The following is a 16,384-nucleotide window of genomic DNA, read 5'->3' as shown; positions in this document are numbered from 1 at the left end:
AAAAAAAAGTCATGGCCGACGCATTGAGAGAACGGTTTTACCTTACTATGTTTTTATCTTGGTATAGGGTAGGAATGTTCGATATTTAAGAAAGTATCGATATCATGAATCGATTTGATTCATTGCATGTAAAATCGATATGCCGATATATCGGGCTGAACAATATCGATATTGAAAAAATCGATGTTGAAAATCCTGCTCCCAATTGAATAGAATATTAAACCTGCCTCATTTCACCTAATTGTGTTATTTCCAATTTGTATATTTACTGAGGATTAAAACTTAAGAACTAAATAAATCACACAAGCTGCTACACTTTTTTGTAGATGAAAAATAAATTTCAACTTAAATATCGATATTGCGGGTAAAGTATCGATGTCTTCGATATATCGACTTTGGAATGTCGATTCAAAAAATAGATTATCGTGCCATGATACGATATCGAGGATTCCTAGTATAGGGTTAAGAGTTGACATTTCAGTCGCAGTTCAAAAGAGAGAAATGTCGAAATCATTTCAACCTTGTTATGCCTCATGATGAAATAATGAAAGGTGTTATACCATCGTATATACTTACAAGTATGGAATCCTATGCCCCTTTTTGTCTATTCTCTTTCTAACAACGGACGTGCCTGCCAAACAGCGGACGTGCCTGCCAAACTGAAAAGCATGATGGCGGCAGTGTTTGACAGGCACGTTCGACGATGCGAACGGCAATGGAAGGTAAGACATCTAAATTTCCCTACATAGATTTTATGTGATTGCCGATAGATTGATTACCGGCATTTCCTCTGTGAACTTTTTTTAACTACATTCATAAAAAAATTACTAATTTTGGTTTCTTTTTTCATCTTGAACTGGTACATATGTTTGTATGTAAAATTCATTTAAAAACGTCATTTGCCCAATATGCACGATGCAGCGAACAAAGGTGGCACCGTCAGACATACCCCTACTTTGAATTTGTCGATTTTGATAATTCTGATCTAAAAGTAAACGACGTATCAGAAACTTTAAATGTACTGAAATTCACTTATACTTCCAGAAAAATCACCGCTTTTTCACATTTTCCTTATTAATTGTCATTGTAACTCATATATTTTTAGAATTCAGCGCAATTAAAACACGCTTACTATCGAAAAATTTATTATTGAGAAAATTGGCTGGTCTGATATTTTCTTTTAACATGCAATTCGGCTTTGTTTACTTTTTGTACAGAAATGTCATCGCCACTATGACGGGGCAATCTTGTACTCTTTCTTGTCAAATATGCATTTTGATGTAACTGCTATGAAGCTATGAATACTCATTAAAATCGTTTCACATTACATACTTGTAGTCTAAATCATGATAAAAACATAGCAAGGTATAACCGTTCTCTCAATTTGTCGGCCATGATTTTTTTTTGAAGTTTGAAAACATTTTAAAATCATATAAATGTGAAAATAAAAAAATGAAATTGTTCGAAATTGTTGTTGCTTGAGATTGAAAATGAAAATGTGTGTGTGAGTTTGTGAGTAAATTTAAAAATTAAATTGTTTGGAAACGTCAAGAATTTTAAAAGTGGCTCTCAGCGGTTCTACCTTACTATATTTTTATCATGCTCTAAATATATTTTTTAATATGAACTAGCTTTTTTAATTCTAGAAAATATCAATAATCACAAGAATTATAAAAATTTCTCTTCAAAAGATACGTTTCAAAGCATCCCTGTTGATGCCATAATTCAAATAAAAATTTGAATAGAAATTTTGATGCAAATGATCATACAAATTTCTTTATTCTTTATTTTCTTCCACGCAAATTTACTCATTACTTTAAATGGCTTTCATCTTTTTATTTTTGTAAAAAATAATATAAACATGTTGCTCTTGCCAGCTGCAATAGCTTCAATACACTAACAAAAGTGTGAATACCCAGTGCCCAGCTTAGAACAAGAATCCTAGCATTTTGCCTCCCAAATGTTACCGTCTGGCCTCCTCAAGATCCATAATGCCTCCGGAGTTAGTCAACACAACGTAACCAAATTGACGAGAAGGCAGCAAGTTGTTGGTCCACTTCCAACCATTTCAACCAATTTATGCGATTTAATGGGCCTCATGCATAAAAAATTAGTCTAAGGTCAGACTCAATTTTTGCACTAAAGGGGTGAGCTTAAGCTCAAGAATTTGTACTGAAAATCGAGTTGGAGCTTAAATTCACATTTAATGCATGAAGTCCAATATCTTTACTGCTACCTTGTGTTGCGTCCAGTAAATAGTGGCCAATTTTTACGAGTGCCTGTGGGCCTCTGCCAGTGATTGTGGCATAACGTTGATGTAAGCGTAAAATAAAAAAAGGTTTGGTAAGGTTTTTCGGGCCGCTGCTTAGGCCACAATCGCACACATGCGTACGTGCTGCGTAGAGACGTAAATTATAGTTTCCCCGAGCTCCAGTTTCTTATCGCACTATTATTTCCCTTATTACTTATAATTCTCTGCCACGATTTGCGCTGCTCGGGCCACGGCTGCTTGTACAAGAAAATAAACCATTTGTTTAAACCATGATCATCTTACTTGTCCGTATGTCGCTCTGGAAAGAAATATATATTAAATTATATGTTTTCTTAAAAATAAATGCAAATTGACCTAATTTTTCCACCGGCAGGCACGAATATGATGTTCAAAACAAAAGCAATGACAACGAATTTCACACACATTGATGTATTTTAGCGCAAAACGATAAGTTTCACAAATATTTTAAATTATTGCCTGGAACATACACATTTATCGTTATTATTGGAAATGCAAGACTTGGCACGCATTTTTAATTTCTTTTTTATTGAATTCAAATAAATAAAAACACATTTTTCTAAAATATTTCTCAATTTACATTTTAAAGTTTTTTCTGAAACTTGAATGTAACTCTGTGCGGAGAATGAGAGAATTGAAAATCAGGTGATCTCAGCTGTTTTCAAATGTAAACAAACAAAATGGCGCTTTCCATACTTGTAAGCCTATACGATGTGTTATACGTTGGCAACTTCTCGCTCTAATCCTCCATCTTGAACTACCTTCGGAGAAACTGTGTTGTTTCTTTGCTAATTTCACTGAACATTTCCCAAAACAATAGAAAAAATTCTAAACAAGCTATATTGATTCGTTGTTCGTTTTGTTCTTATTCACTGACATTTGTTTTGTAATTGCCTTTAATTTGGTAAGTATTGTAATAAAACCGAATTATTTCACAAATAAATTATAATTTTGCATTTATTAGGTCATTTCCTTAGTGTTTTTTTGTTTTTAAGAGCTAATACACGTAAGTTACAACATATTATTTTGACTTTATTGATGAACCATCCCTTTTTCAGCATTCTCTGGTGAACTGCAGCTGCGGCCAAATTTGATTGTGTGAATCATCCTGCAGATATTTTTAAGTAAGTTGGAACCAGCTCTTTTTTATTTCAAATCCTAATGAACCATTTATTCGCAGATTTTGTGAACGATTCTGCTGTGCTGCTTTCCTGCTCCGCCTGTGTATGTCTCCGCCCGTGTTTTATAGTGTTGCGTTCCTGTTGCGCCTTCGTGCGCGTTATACTTTAGACACGTTGAAGTAAATTGAAACCAGGTTTTTGTTAGTTTAAAACCTAAAAAACCATTTATTTGCAGTTTTTTCGTATGCTTCTGCTGTGCTGCGTTCCTGTTAATATGCATATTATCGTTTAGAGTACAAAACCGCGTATCGCCATTATGCAAAACCGCGTAACTGACATTTTCTGCCAAAAATTGAATTGGCTCACACAAGCTCTTGGCTGAGTTGGCTCAATCCTTATCCATTCGTCCTTAAATATACTAGCCAAAAATGCGATTGCTTTATAAAAAAGATAACCATTTTGAAATATGAGTGCTTTTACTCTCTTAAAAATAATTTATGCAATCTCACATACGTGGTTTTGCATTATCTTGATACGCGGTTTAGCATTTTGTTGATACGCGGTTTTGTACTTTAAACGACGATATGTAGTATGTATGTATATGCATGCCCATAGAAATAAGCGTGTGCGCTGTTAGGAGTGGATCGTACAGATTCAACGCAATTGATACAAAAACAAGTATAACATTAAATAGTTTTCTAGTTAGAGAATATAATCATGAAGAAAAAAATATTTTCATTAATTTGAAAAATATCCTACAGATTTATTTATGCAAAAAAAATCCACCAAATTATTTTTCCATTGCATAATACTTTAGCAAATATAAATATGCGGATTTTTGAATTATTAAAAAGTTAAGGCACAGATATACTTAAAGCAACTTAAAGCAAAATTTATGATGTACCTTTTTAAAAATTTATTGATTAATTTTTATATTTCGTATAAGAATTTAGTTGAAATTTTAGAGTTATGTGAAAATTGTAAACAAATCTTCTGTCTAAAAATATGGTAGATTTTAAGGCTTGTGTGGTAGATGTGGTAGACACGCAAATTTTAAAAAATACGTGGTAGGTGTTTGCACACTGACTGTAGTTACCTATATTTCCAAAGAACCGAACTTTGACAAACCTTGACAAGCAAACAAAAATACCAATATTTAAAAATATTACTCAACAAAAATATCAAAACAGACCGAGTTTAAATTTTCTAAAAAAAGGCCATATTAAAAGCAATTTACTTAAATTTAGTCTTAACCCTGTCGGAAAAATGCAGACAGTCTCAAAAATGTACCAATCTAAAAAGTAGTTGGAATTCAACTGCTTTGAAACAAATGCAGCGTGCGACCGTTCAGTTCTTCAGTTACTTTTTTTAATTATCATTTCGAATGCAGAATTTACAGCCGTGCGTACAGCAGAATCCCAGCAAAAAACACGATTACCATAGCAACGAAAGTGGAAACGAGCTAGGCGATAGGAATCGCTTGCCCTTTCGCTTCAAGAAGGCATTATTTTAATATGGGCATGTCATTGGCCGTAAGCCCTTACCCGCAGCATTACCTTCGAACGAAGGGAGAACGCATGGATAAACAGAATCCAGAGAAGCAACTACTTTAAAAGCAATTTAAAAAGTACTTTTTAACGAACTACAAGTGGTTGGAATTCTTCCTTTTTTCATATAAGCAACTAACTTTATTAACATGGCGATGCCCTAGGAGCAAGTCAATCATCCGATTCGGCATTTGATTTCAACTACATTAAAATATATTTGGCTGATAGGACATTAAAATGAGTTCTTTGCAGCTGGAATAAAATTAGTATATTTCCAACTATTTTAAATTCTATTTGTTTCTAACTATTTTAAAATCAATTTGTTTCCAACTCTTTTAAATTTTGTTTGTTTCTAACTATTTTCATACCTGTCTGCTTTCAACTATTTTAAAACCTATTCCTTTCTAATTACTTGTATACCTGTCTGTTTACCACTATTTAAAAATATGTATATATTGTGCTAACTATAACATTTTATTGTTTTTTCTCTAGGCATTCTACATTAGTTTTTCTGTAAGGCATTCTTTGTTCGTTTCTCTTCGCTTCCAACTATTTTAAAACCTAATCGTTTGTAACTACTTGTATACCTATCTGCTTACCACTATTTAAAAATATGTTTATTTTGTGGTAACTATAAAGTTTTATTCTTTTTGATCTAGGCATTCTACAGGGAAAAATGCAGACATTCTCAAAAATTTACCAATTTAAAAAGTAGCTGGAAATCATTTCTGAGTCTATAAATTAAAGGAAAACGATCATATGGCCCAAAACGCGTACAGTTACAATACGTTTTGGCTCACAGTGCTTTTCAAATACCGCTCAAACTCGCTAGAATATAACTTTGGGATAGTTTTTCTTCTTGCATATGAAATCAAAAGTATGTAGCAATATTTACTATATGCTCTCCTTATATAAATCAAGAACTACGTACTTATTGAACTGATAAAATTAATTTTGACGTCAATACTGTTACGTTACCTGTGCGATATACATACGTGTAGATTATAATTCGGTTTTTAAATGGCTTGTAGTCTGTTTTATGTAATAAGCAGCATGAATTCAGTACACTTGCGATTTGACATAATCAAAAGAAATTAAGAACATGATACTTAATTATGAATACAGATTTTAAAGTGTCCGTTGCTGTGCAAGTGTAGCTCGTTTCAGAAGTAATTTTCTGCGTAGAACTCGAGATCGATATTAGAACTACGCCAAGATATTGAGGTTTTTGTTTGCTCTATGCCATTTAGTACTATTATTACCCTTCAAAATGCGCATTCGGGTGATTACGATTTTTCCTTCAGAAACTATGTCCTTTGGAAGATGACATAATGCGTTAGAAAGCATATGCTTGGTTTGGCGATGTCAGGTTCGAGGACACGGCAGTTTAAGTGGCCGTGCACTCTGAAGGATAATAATAGTGCTAGAAAAAAACTTAAAATAATTCCAAATGATTTTTATTATTTAATCATAAAATCTTCTTATTTTCCTTCTTTGGGCCTCGCTCCTTTTTGAAAGAAATAATACAATTCCCGCTTTTTTTTATTTTTCTATATAATTTTTATTTTCTGAGCCTATTTGAGTTAGACAGAATATAAATTTTAACTATATATCAATAGCACGTTGAATAGCTTACAATGTTGCTTTCAAATGAACCCTATCTCGTAACGAAAAAATAAAAAATAATTCTAACTGAAAATTCAATTAGTAAACAAGATTTACGTTACCAATTGTTCTGCACCGAACACACATGGATAATTAAGAGTATAGGAAACTGCTTTATTTTATTGTGAAGAAAACCGAAAATTCTCGAAGAAAACCAGATTTTTTCACTTTCTAGCCCGGTGGATTCCGCTACAAATAACTTATTGATATATTGGACATTTCATTAAAAAATGCTGTCGACTTTATTTTCAGTAAGAAAGTTAATCACTGATTATTTTTTTGTCGAATACTTTTTTATTAACTTCAAAGTAGTACAAGGCAATCGAAGAGAAACAAGCATAATGCAAAAAATAGTTGTCCTTAAATATAAACAACCCTTAAGTTCATGTTGTGCTTTCTTAATTCTCATTAATTTAAAGGTGTCTCAGGATTAAGTGAATTTTCATGTTTGAGGGAAGAAGATTCTTGTTGATATTTATATTGTCTGATACCTCGGAATATATATGACCCACATATAATCAAAAATCTGCGAAACCTGAGAAAAAAATTGTTCCCATCGTTTTCGTTTACGGCGATTTGGGCCATATGCTTTTAAATGAATACAATTTATAAATAGGGCCTCGTGAATTTTTAGTTCCGGGCCCGAGTTTTCTCTCGACGGCCATGCTAGCAGCGAATTAGTTTGCGTTGCGACTAATATCACTTTTGATCTCTTTATATGGAATGAATTGTTCACGTTTGTTCGAGCATATCCTATGAAGGGTATAAAAAGCGACTAGTCACTCTTAAAAAATAAAAATAAAAATTTGCCCCAGCTGCGATTCGACCCAGGGTGCTTAGGTTTGTTAAGCGTATATACGATCGTATGTATATCAATAAATCGTTAATAGTACCCGTTAAAGATAAGTCGGGGACTAATTGATCTCCAATTATACCCGTAAGGGATGAGTCGAGACTAATTGATCTCCATTAGTACCCGTATGAGACTAGTTGCGACTAATTAATGCCCAATTGTACCCGATTGAGGGTAATCTCGGAATACTCTCTTTAGAGATTAGTCGCACAATTTTTTGCAGGGTTGCTGGTGTACGCATACTAAGACAAAAATTGTGCGCTGGTATTGGTAGCTGCCGACGCAGAGCACCACTGTCTTTAAAACAACGCGCAATCAACAAATTTGTTTCATCGGTCACACTTAGGTTTAAAATCCTCACCATGCGGTTCTGTTGTTGTGACTTTTAGCGTTCACGCAAATATAAAAATTATAGCTGAATGGACCTCTAGCTGCATGAAAAGCGTGGTGCCTTCGGATATATGTACATTAGGGTGCCCATCGAAAATGCTTTTTTTGGAAGATTCAAGAACCTACCCCCTAATTTTATTAGTTTTTATGAGAAATATTATTGCCTATTTTTATAGATTTTTTAAAGGTCATTTAGAGGTCGCGACCTGTCGATTTAGGTCAGAAAATACGATTCTTTAGATTTATGTGTTTTTGAATGACTATTTTGGATTCTATTTCAAAGATCGCAAATGATCTGACAAGAGGATATATGGGTCTTTAAAATGGTATATAATAATCTATTGTCGGACTTGGCTTGTTGGGATTTTTTATCGTGTAAAATAAATCAAAAAAACCCATGTTTCTCTTAATTTTTTAAATTTTGGCCATCGATAAGTTCCACAATTTCAAAATATGTAGTACTATCTAAAATTAGATCTATGTATTTTTAAATAAACTGATAGCTAATTCGTCGTTACTAATCCAATCAACACCCGTATCTTTAGTTTCGTTACTTTACTCGTTACTTTTGATACAAGCACTTGCACCTCAAACGAATCATAGCAACGAATCTTGCAGCCTAAGAAAATGTTCGTTTGTATATATGCATGCATGTATGTACGTAGTACATGTACACGCAACGCACTTAAGTATCGATACGAACAACAGTTTCGTTCCCTCACAATACTATGTATGTATGTTGTGTTGTATTGATTCATGAACGAAAGACACAAGATCACGTAAGAACAAGAGAGTGAAAAAAGTAGATTTTTTTTAGCGGGTTCTACGCCATCTTGTTTCACTGGAAAACGAGCGAAAAGTAAACAAAGCAAAGAAAACAACGAAAACCAAAATTAGCCTAAATTATTGTCAGCCACTTTAAGCGCACAATTTAGGTAAAATGATGCAATAAAATGCTTGAAAATGTGTTGTCATGTTGAGCTAACTCTTCTTTACTTAAATAAAAGTGTAAAATAGTGGTGCTTGTGATGTAAACAAACGCTCAGCTGACGAACCCGCTTTCGCAAACTTTTTTCTCAAAACCAGTTACAAATACAACGTCGCGTTCTTACGTGATCTTGTATTTTTGGTTCATGGTATTGATTCACGTTAATGGTGTACATATATACGGAAAATGCGAGTAACGAGATTATTATGTGAGTAACGATTCGGTACTTCGAGTCAGGGGTTGTACCCGTTACTCAGTAACGAATACATACGGTTTGCTACAGCTCTAGTAAAGATTTTAAGAAAATTGTTCCGCTGAATATTTTTTATAGCTCGGGACGTATAAGTGTCCCGATTTTTCATATTTGTACCGGTTAAGTCCCGATTTTCATTGTTTTCTTTATTAATTTAATAAGATTCGCCCTGTATTCTGGGCCAAAAATAATTTTTCGTCCAAACGTGGCAGCACTGTCGTTATCACAAAGAATATAGAATATAAGGGAGCCATAAGCATTGCCAGCATCCTTATTTTCTATGATCTTTGGTTGTGTTTTATTTCTGTCAAACTGGTAGTCTCGCTATATTTGAGTCTATTACTCTACTCTCAATTTAAAAAAAAGAGGTTATTAATTCGTCAGAATAATTTTTCTTTATGTATGTTACCGCATAATTTTGGACCACCTTTACCTATTCCTATAATTTTTTAAGGAAAGATGGTACCTCAGAGGTGGTCCCATACTAATTTGGTTTAGGTCCAATCATTGGATCATTAAGAAATTAACGGTTATCTTCAATTTTTATATTAGAATTGAAGAATTTTTGCCCTTGTTTTGGTCATTTATGGCCTTACAACAATTACATACAACAATTTTTATTGAGCTTGAGGCCGTTTTTTTTATGAAAACCTATTGTGGAAAAGCAACAACAATTTAAAAAAATGGTAGAAGTGATAGTTATTTTGGAAATCACCACACTTTTACACTTTTTTTCATGTGAGCCAACTACAATCAAGCGCAGCTATATAAACTGTTGTTGCTTTTTCCACTTTTTTCATGTGAGCCAACTAAAATCAAGCGCACATGAAAAAAGTGGAAAGCGCAACAAAAGTTTATAAGGCGAACTTAGCACAGTGTATTCAACTGGCTGAGTCAGCTGGGGTCGTCGGTTCGAATGCCGCTGAAGAAGTCTGATGAGGAAATGTAGTGATTTCCGAAATAGCTATCCCTTCTACCATTTTTTCAAATTTTTTTTGGCTTTCCACAATAGTTTTTCATTAAAAAAACGGCCTCAAGCTCAACAAAAATGTTTCAATATATTTATTCTAAGGCCATAAATAACAAAAACAAATAACTTAAGGGCGAGCACACCTAAAAGTTAAACATGCTAAAAAAAATATAGAATTATTAACAAAAACCTACAAAACCAACAACCACATGACCAAGTTTAAATAGCACTGGAATAGCAGCGCTTGATTGTAGTTGGCTCACATGAAAAAAATGGAAAAAGCAATAACAGTTTATAAGGCGAACTTAGCACAGTGCGTAGGCAACTGGCTGAGTCAGCTGAGGTCGTCGGTTCGAATCCCGCTGAAGAAGTCTGATGAGGAAATGTGGTGATTTCCGAAATAGCTATCACTTCTACCATTTTTTCAAATTGTTGTTGCTTTTCCACAATAGACTTTCATTAAAAAAACGGCCTCAAGGTCAATAAAAATTGTTGAATAAAAATCACTTGTATAATTTTTTGTTCAGTTTTTTTTTTTTTTGTTTTTTTAATGAAATGATTCTAACTGGAATTTAGTGAAATTATAAAAAAAATCTTGTTTAAAGCTTGGACGATATTTTTATAGAAACATCAAAAAAATTTACCTCGAAAAACATTACGACAATTTAAAAAAATCAACACGTGGTCATTTGTTTGAGTCACTGTATGTAATTTTTAAGTAAAACCTTTGGTTTCTGAGAGTGGAAAGTAAGAAACAAAAGTTGACCAAAATTCCATCACATTTAATACGTGGCCCACATTTTTTGCGAGTTGTAGACGTTATAGTGATCCAATCTTATCCATGTTTTACATTTAGGGTTTTCTTATAAAACAGGGAGTACAAACTAAATTTCATCGAAATCGGAAGAAATTTAATGTTTCCACCTACATGATTGGAGGGAGTGCGCTATAAGATCTGAGGAATAAACGTTTGAAAGAAATATGCGGTAAATCAAATCTGTCATGAAAACATCTAATGAGCAGCGTTGCCATTTTAGCCGTTTTCCGGCTAGATTTAGCCGGTTTTGATAGCAACTAGCCGGAGAAAATTCGATCTAGCCGGCAGCCGATTTGTTAGCCGGTTTGTAAAAAAAAGTTAGCCGTTTTTAGCCGATTTTACTATTTGCCTAATTTTCAGGTGCAAAAAGTAAACAAGTTGTTCGAAAGCAATAATGCAGACCCAATGAAGATTTTTAATGAACTCAATGTTTTACTTTCGCATCTATGCTCCCTAGTGGTTAGTAGCGCGGACACATTTGATCCTATATGCTCCCCGTTGGAACCATACCTTGCTCCATTTCCTCAGTTTTATCACAGTTTTGAAGAGTATTTAAAAACAAAAGTAAGCACAAACGCTTTTGACTACGAAGCCGAGAAAATAATTCGAGAAAATGGTCGCTATTTTATTATCACTTTAATAAAGGAATTACGCCAACGCCTCCCTACAAATATTGCCACACTAAAAAAAATTGACTTTTTTCGGTTGGAAATGCATTAAGAGTAATTAAACCAAAAGTATTTGTTCAACTACAGCATCAAAAACACAAATATAATGCCGACGAAATAACATCCATAGAGATGCAATGGCAACGGTTAACGTTACATACCTGGTGTAATTTAGACTCAACTGTAAAATTTTGGGCCGAAGTTTGTCAATTTCGAAATGCCCTAGGGTAAAGCCCTTTTGCTGACCTTTCCAACCTAGTTTTTAGTTTTCTTGTTTTGCCTATAAGTAATGCAGAAGTAGAGATTTAGTTCAATGAATATAATAAAAACTAAGCAAAGAAATCCAATGTGCGTTAAAACGTTAACCGCTATTTTATATATAAGATACGGTTTAAAACGTGAAGAAAAATGCTGCCATAATTTGACTGTAGATGACGATCTCTTAAAATTAATGAATTCAGGTGATATATACAATAGTGATTCATTTGATGATGAGGAATATACACTCGATATAAATTAATGGTGTTAACTAGTCTTTCGTTTCTTGCGATTTATTTAAATAAAGCATGTGAATTTTCACTAAAACATTTTAGCCGTTTTTTGCCAGAGTCTATGTGAAATTTCACTAAAACATTTTAGCCGTTTTTAGCCGCTTTTTTTTGCCAATCTAGCCGGTCGGCCCAAAAAGTTCTGGCAACACTGCTAATGAGGCCGCTTAGCTTTCGGGAGAAGGATGCTGCTAAAAATTTACGGGCCTTTTTTGCGTTGCCGATCGCGAATAAATATGACGATGGAATAATGGGCTATATGAGCTTCCCAACGATACAGAATAAAATACTGCGGCTAGGCTGGCTTGGCCACGTCCTTCGAATGGACAGTACTCAGCTCGGAATCCGCTGGTAGTAGCAGAGGAAGAGGGATGCCCCCTGTGTTGTCAGAAAAAAAATTTCGTTTGGAGTTAAAACGGTCGAAAAAAGAGCTAAAAAAAGCCTAAAATGAAGAGCTCCATTTTTTAAAGCTGAGCATTTATTGGCGTAAAGTTGTTTTTACGTTTTCCGCAATTCTAATAAACACAACGAATTCTATAAATTTAAGTGCTGAAAAAAACTTTTGCAACCAAAATAAGGTGCATATTTCAAATTCATTGCTAGGGCACTTATATGCAAACTAGACAGTGAACTAAAAATACTTTACAAACTGATCAAATCTGCAATTTCAGATATTTGAGTTTACCATAAAAACTCGGGTTACGAATAATTTTTTTTTCAAAATTTGTCTGAAAAGTTTTATTTCTTTCTCTCCTTAAGGTAAAAACAAAATCCGCGCGTTCAGAAGAAAGATGTTCTTCTAATTAATTTTTGAATTCTTTAGCCTACATCCAAGAGTTTATGGTGGAGTCTGTATTTTCCCGTGGATACAAATGTATGTTTTTCCACTGCATTTCGAAATTTGTAGTTTTATTAACGCTTAAGTTTAGGCTTCCTTTTATACCGTGGTCGCCTAAGAGAGAATACACCGTCTGAGTTTATCGGAGCTCGACTTACTGCCCGTTATAGTTTGTGTGCTCCCGCGCAGCTAATCGTCTAACTTGCCCATTTTCCATTTGCTTACGCGCCAATTGTATTAGGAATGTAACTTTTCTAAATAAATATTATTCGAAATAGAATAACACGAAGGTATCGAAAATAGCCGGAGATCACCAAAGCCAAATAAATTTTAGTCAACACTTGTGCAATGAAATTACAGATTTTTAATTTTAATATATATAAATAATAATAACAATAGTTTGGGTGTGTTTTACTTGGCGGCATTTGGTGGCGTTAGTTAAAATTAAAGGAATAATGAAGAAGGAAGTCTATCTCCATATTCTCCGAGGAAGAAGTCGTTTGCTAGCAGGACGGAGATCCATAGAATTCTTAAAATATTCGACACCACCAGCTGCTTGAGCAAATTTCCACGTAATGCAGTGACCAACACAAAGTCCAGATCTCAACGCCATCGAAAAACTTTGCGCTGTGGTCAAGAGGGGATTGGCATAGCAAAAACGAGCTCCGAGTAACATGGAAGAGCTTTGGATGTGAGTAAAATTATAATGGGGTAATATTCCAAGCAAAATCGTAGAAATGTCAGAAGAGAGCATTCTCGGACATATGAAAATTGCAATTAAAATCAGGAGAGTCTCCACAATCCTGTTGGTATCAAACTTCAGAAATCCCAATGCAGAAAATTTCAAAACTGAGTGAATAGAGTTGCCTTACGTTTTTACTGTGAATTGCTTGTTATTTGTTTAAGCTTAGATTTTATGTATACTAGGCTTTATTCCTTGGATAATTAGGGCCAATTGCTGAAAATTTCAAAGCAATCCGCTTATTATTAAAAAAGTTATGCTACTGTAAGTAATAAAATTCCGTACAAGCACTCGGTTTTGATTGCTTTTAAGTCCACGAGTTTTCCATTTTTATTTTATTTTAAATATGTATACACGTGCTTTTTATTTTATCTATGCCAGTTTCGCCAGCAATTTACATTTTATTTGAATTTACTATGAAAACTGACGAAAGGGAAATATCATTTTTGACTTAAATTGTTGAGTTCACGTAGCGTTTATAGTGGAAAAATGGCGTCGAATCTCAACTGTGCATTTCTAAAGCAAACACTCACCAGTTTAACAACAACTACGTCTTAGAAACGCGCCAAATATAAAAGTAATTTCATTCGGGTTGAAACTACACTGTCGGAAATAACTGACTTGTCTGAGAAATTATTCAATTGACAAAGTAGTTGAAAACAAACTATTTATGCATTTTACGCATTTTAAAGTAGATGAAACATACGCAGTGTCGGATAATTACATACAATTGGTTACTTACAAGAAAAAAGAAAGAATTCAAACTACTTGTGGTTGGTAGAAAAGTACTTTTTAGACTGCTTTCAAAGTAATTGAATTTCCGACAGGATAGTGACAGTTAATGAAAATTTTCAACCAATACATTCAAACACATCAGCAGCAACCCAACGGGACTGAAAGTTAGCTGCTCCCCAAAGGAGCAAGTGCGGAGCAGTACAAAAGTAAATTAAAAAATGAATTTTAAAATTTCTGACAATGCTCAGAAAAAAATATCATTTTGAGTAGTAACAGAAAATATTTTCTTTTGAAAAAAAGTTAATTTATATGCAAACACATGATTCAATAATAGAAAGGTTTTGTAATAATACACATAAAATCGGCTCCTTTACTTGTGCCGAATGTTGCTTACTCTATAGTTTCTAGTGATATTAGTAGTAAAACCGAAAATTTTTCATAATAAATATTCGTTGGCGTCACCTTCGTTTGCGTAATTTTCTAGAACAAGTGTAGAATAACGTCCGTTTAGCTATAAAATAACCAAAAATGCCGATTGATAGAACTTTTTACGCTGATTTCAACGATACCAAATTTATTTGGCGCAAAGGGGTTTATTTGTATTTTTTATTATCACTAAATTGTTGAAACCCAAAAGTAGATCATGATAAAATATGTAATATCGAATTAAAGATAATAACTTGTACTTTCTAAATAATATAAAATTCTTTACCATTAATTATGCAGTTTTTTCAAAAAAGGTTATTTTATGAAAAAATAATATTTGTTCGTTTTTTAGTGGTTTTGGTTTAAAAATACAAAAAGCTATAATTTATGTACATCAGCTGAAGAACAAATTAATTACCTTTATGGTGACGTCATTAGCTTTTTAATCGGTTATAAAGTTCATAAGATATTAATATTTAAAATATATAAAAATTGGACTTTAACCTTCTAGAACCTATTCATTTTTTACTTGCGCCAGATCATTTTGGCATGGTTGAAATGAGCATAAAAAGTTCTATTGATCTGCATTTTTCGTTTTTGCATAGCTGAACGGTCGGTATTCTAGGTTTGTTACCGGAAATGACGAATAACTTAAATCAAAAATGCATATTTTTATGTATTGTTTAGTATTTCCATTAAAACACCAAATATATTGCGAATTCGCATAGAATTAATAATACACATTTTACTTCTAATTGTATACTTTGCGTACTTTTTGTAGTACCATTCTACTACCGTTTTAGCAAACTGCGATCACATTATTCCCCTTTCTCCTACTTTCAAAATACGAAACTAGATAAAGGAGTGTCAAATTTTAGCTGTCACAAATTACACAACCTTGTATTATTGAATCATGGTGCAAACATGTTGTATGTATGTATTTTCGTATGTATACCATATAGAAAATAAAAAAACAACATGTTTATACAAGGCACATAAATACAGGTAGAAGCCAAAATGACGTTGCTCTCATGAGAACCAAACCTTTAAACTTCAACTTGATTTTATTTTATTTCCTATATTTCGTTACGCTTTGAATGTCATATCGTTGTTTTTTTTTTGAATGTTCGTTAATAACAAATTTTAATTTGCATTTGAATTTTTGTAGTGTTGTGCGGTTTATACTTAGTGTATGTGTTAAAAATGCAACACCTGAAGCGTTGTGTTTTATGTGGTGTTAAATATAAGGCAGATACCACTAATTTTTTAACGTGCCTCAATGTCCTTCGCGTAAAGAACGTTGCGAAAGCAGCTGTGGGCAGAGCTGCAGTGAAATGCCTTGCTGTGCGTTAAACATTTTAAAGAAATAGATTCCACAAATACACCGGGAGGTACAGAAAAGGCACGTTTGAAGCCAAGTGCTGTTCCTATGACCCTTATGCCGAAAAGTCCCTCCAACAACACTGCAACTCATAAAACAAAAACAGAAAACAACATACACGTTTTTTCAAATTTTAACTAAAGAAAATAAAT

General features: G+C 33.4%; 1 long non-coding RNA gene across 1 annotated transcript; it reads left to right on the top strand.

Moving 5' to 3' along the window:
- The first annotated feature begins 3,322 nt into the window (after positions 1-3,322).
- Positions 3,323-3,763, top strand: LOC118754524. Its single transcript, XR_004994903.1, has 3 exons — positions 3,323-3,414; positions 3,471-3,590; positions 3,647-3,763. It is a non-coding gene; the product is annotated as an uncharacterized LOC118754524 (long non-coding RNA).
- Positions 3,764-16,384: the final 12,621 nt, after the last annotated feature.

This window comes from Rhagoletis pomonella, unplaced genomic scaffold (assembly GCF_013731165.1).
Source record: "Rhagoletis pomonella isolate Grant_MI unplaced genomic scaffold, Rhpom_1.0 Rhpom_scaffold_04071, whole genome shotgun sequence".
Classification (NCBI taxonomy): Eukaryota; Metazoa; Arthropoda; class Insecta; order Diptera; family Tephritidae; genus Rhagoletis; species Rhagoletis pomonella.
This window is presented reverse-complemented; position numbering and strand designations above follow the sequence as displayed.